Here is a 3,964-nt window from a genome sequence, read left to right on the forward strand (position 1 = left end):
CATTCTTTGACAAATTTTGTAGCATCTTTAAAGATAGTAGGCCAATAAAAACCCGAATCAAAAACCTTCTTCGTTGTATATTGCACTCCATGATGTCCTCCGGTTGGCCCGCTATGACAATGCTTCAAGATTTCACAACTTTCCTTCCCGAATACACATCCTCTTATCATACCATCAGCACAGCTACGAAAGAGGTATGGCTCATCCCAAAAGTAATGCTTAATTTCTGAAAAAAAAATCTTCTTTTGTTGGCGAGTCAAGTCGTTTAGAATGTATTCATTTGCTAAATAGTTAGCTATATCTGCAAACCACGGAATCTCTCCTGCTATAACCAATAAATATTCTTCGGGAAACTCGTCTCCTATATTGTTTTCTTCTAATTCCTCCAAGTGCGGGTTTTGTAGTCACGATAGATGATCGGCAGCCACGTTCTCCATCCCCTTTTTATCTCGTATTTCGATGTCAAATTCTTGTAGCAGCAACACCCAACAAATCAACCTTGGCTTAGCATCTTGTTTAGCAAAAAGATACTTAAGGTCAGAATGGTCGGTAAAAACTATTGTTTTAGACAAAACCAAATAAGAGCGAAATTTATCAAATGCAAAAACCATTGCTAGTAGCTCCTTTTTTGTAGTAGTGTAGTTCTCTTGTGTTGGGTTCAAGGTCTTACTTGCATAGTAGATAGGCTGAAAATGCTTGTCAATTCTTTGTCCCAAAACAGCTCCCACCGCAAAGTCACTGGCATCACACATAAGCTCAAAAGGAAGACTCCAATATGGAGCTATCATAATTGGTGTAGTGGTCAATTTTTCCTTCAACAAATGAAATGCATCAAGACACTCTTTAGAAAAGTTGAAAGGGGCATCCTTTAAGAGAAGTTGAGTCAAGGGCCTTATGATCTTGGAAAAGTCTTTAATAAAGCGCCTATAAAATCCCGCATGACCTAGAAAGCTTCTTACCCCCTTGACATTTGTTGGAGGTGGTAATTTGGCTATGGTATCAACCTTTGCTCTATCCACCTTTATCCCCATCCTTAAGACCTTGTGACCTAACACAATGCCTTCCTTCACCATAAAATGACACTTCTCCCAATTGAGAACAAGGTTGGTCTTCTCGCATCTTGCTAGCATAAGATCCAAGTTGGACAAACGGTCTTCAAAAGAGGACCCGAAAACCGAGAGGTCATCCATGAAAACCTCCATAAACTTCTCGATCATATCATGAAATATAGCCATCATGCATCTTTGGAAAGTGGTTGGTGCATTATATAACCCAAAAGGCATGGGTCTATATGCAAATGTTCCACTTGGGCATGTAAAAGTGGTCTTCTCTTAATCTTGTGGGTCAATCGGAATTTGAAAGTACCCCGAGAAACCATCAAGGAAACAATAATAAAGATGCCCGGACAACCTTTCTAGCATTTGATCGATGAATGGTAGCGGAAAATGATCTTTGCATGTTGCATCATTAATCCTTCGATAGTCAATACAAACGCGCCACCCGGTAATTGTCCTTGTTGGGATCAACTCGTTAGCTTCATTGGTTACCACTGGCATTCCTCCTTTCTTTGGCACAACATGTACTAGACTCACCCATGTGCTATCAAATATTGAGTAAATGATACCAGCATCTAATAGTTTCACCACCTCTTTTTTAACTACTTCTTGCATGTTTGGGTTGAGTCTTCTTCGGCGTTGTACTATTGGTTTAGCTCCTTCTTCTAAATTGATCTTATGAGAACAATAGGCTGGACTAATCCCCTTGATATCCGTGATCTTCCATGCAATGGCACCTTTTCTCTTCTTTAGAACTTTAACTAAGCTTTCTTTCTCGTGTTTCGCCAAGCCGGAAGCAATGATTACTGGCTTTTGTTGTTCTTCTTCTAAGAATGCATACTCCAGGTGTTCGGGAAGGGCTTTCAGCCCGAGTTTGGGTTTTGCGTCAACTACCACTATGTGGTGATCCTACCACGTCGTGGTGTCATGGTTTTTAATTCCAGATCATGAAAAAAAAGTTTGCCACGTCTGTTGTGTCTTCTGTCTCTTGCATTGCTTCATTGTACTCCCCTACTTCCAATAACTTCTCCAATTCTTGAAGGTCGAATTCAAGATCAAAATTTCCTTCATTAAGCACCATAAATCCCTCATTTTCTTTTTCTTTCCAACCCACTAGTTCTTTTTCCAATATTTCATCCAACACATCAACAGAAAATGCCGTATCATCACTCATCCTTGAATGTTTGATCGCCCGATTAACTCCAAAAGTCACCGCTTCCTCTCTAACACGTAATGTAAGCTTGGATTCCCTTATATCAACTAAAGCTCAGGCAGTGCTCAAAAATGGTCTTCCAAGAATGATCAGAACTTGCTCATCTTCCTCCATATCCAATACAATAAAATCTGCGGGGAAAACGAACTTGTCTACTTTCACTAGTAGGTCTTCACAAATGCCCCTTGGGAAGGTCATAGTCTTATTGGCTAGATGGATAACCATGCAGACCGGTCTCGGTCCGGGAAGATCAAGCTTTTTGAAGAATGAGTATGGCATCAAGTTGACACTTGCTCCTGAGTCGGCTAGAGCATGACTTGTTGCTAGATTCCCGAATTGGCACGGTAAAGTTATGCTCCCTGGATCCCCTATCTTCTTCGGTAGCATGTTTAGCATTGTAGCAGAGAAAGTTTCATTTAGTACAACTTTTGATAATCCTTCCATTTTCTTGCGGTTTATCAGTAGGTCCTTCAAAAACATGGCATACTTTGGCATTTAAACTAAAGCCTCAAGGAATGGAATGTTGATTTCAAGAGATTTTATGTGATCTAAGAACTTTTGGTAATCTTCAACATGCTTCTCTTGAATTGCTCTGCTTGGGAAAGGAAGTGGTGGACAATATGTCTTCACCGGCTCGGTATTTTTCTCCTCAGAGTTTTGTCATGTCGTGGTGATTGCCCAGACTTGTTATCTTTATTTTCTTCTTGTCTTTCTTGTTCTGCTTCAGGTTCGTTTCTGTCGATAGGGGTTAGGTGAGTGATAATTTTCCCACTTCTAGTGGTGATGGCTTGAATGTGTGCTCCTTTCGGGTTTTGTTCGGTATTTCCCGAAAGTCCTCCCAGTGCTCTTTCATTGAATTGCGTAGCTAGTTGCCCAAGTTGTTTCTCTATATTTAGGATTGAAGCTTGCTGATTTCTCAAGAGTGCTTGCTGGTTTTTCATCATCTCCTGTTGTTCCTTCATCATAAGTTGTTGCTCCTTGATTGCTAATTGTTGCTCTTTAATTGTTGCTTCAGTTACCTCGTGCCTTTTTTCAGATACTACTGCAAATCGAGTGAGCATACTCTCAAAATCAGATTTCTTCTCAACTGTTGGTTCTTCTCTTTGATAAATGCCCCTCCCTCTTTGTTCATACTTTTCTTCCTTGGCCTTTTTATACTCATCATAGGGCAACCACTTCTTCTTAGGCTTTCTCCAGTCTTCATCTAGACGATCGCCACTTGAGTAGCAAGCTTGGACCTTCCGGTTTCCATTTTCATCTAGGTCACATTCCTTGGTTAAATGCGGCCTGTTGTAGTTTTCGCACCTAACCCGAATAGCATGGATTGTTTGGTCCATTTTAGTCATTCTTCTATCCATGCTTTGCAACATTGCCATTATCGCTGACATATCCTCCGAAGCAGCATTTGCTAAACCCCTTGTCACATCATTTCGTGGATTATGGTAATCTCTAGAATGTTTTGAGAATTCTTCGATAAGTTGCTTAATCTCCGACGGATTTTCTTAGTAAGAGGGCCTTGAGAGTCAAGAAGTTGGCGGGTGGTGACGTTCACCCCATCATAAAACATCGAGACCTCTTGCCGCACATTTAGGTCATTTTTGGGGCAATTCCTTATTAGAACTTTATAACGTTCCCAAGCTTCATATAATGATTCCCCCAATTGTTGTTCAAAGTTGGCGATAGCCTTTTTGAGCTT

The 3,964-nt window shown here is 40.6% G+C and overlaps 1 non-coding gene across 1 annotated transcript; it reads left to right on the plus strand.

Annotated features, from left to right (window-relative positions):
- The first annotated feature begins 3,857 nt into the window (after positions 1–3,857).
- On the plus strand, positions 3,858–3,964 carry LOC145056009 (small nucleolar RNA R71). Its single transcript, XR_013685551.1, has one exon. It is a non-coding gene; the product is annotated as a small nucleolar RNA R71 (small nucleolar RNA).

Source organism: Lactuca serriola, chromosome 5 (assembly GCF_051521515.1).
Source record: "Lactuca serriola cultivar US96UC23 chromosome 5, Lser_US96UC23_V15, whole genome shotgun sequence".
Taxonomy (NCBI): domain Eukaryota; kingdom Viridiplantae; phylum Streptophyta; class Magnoliopsida; order Asterales; family Asteraceae; genus Lactuca; species Lactuca serriola.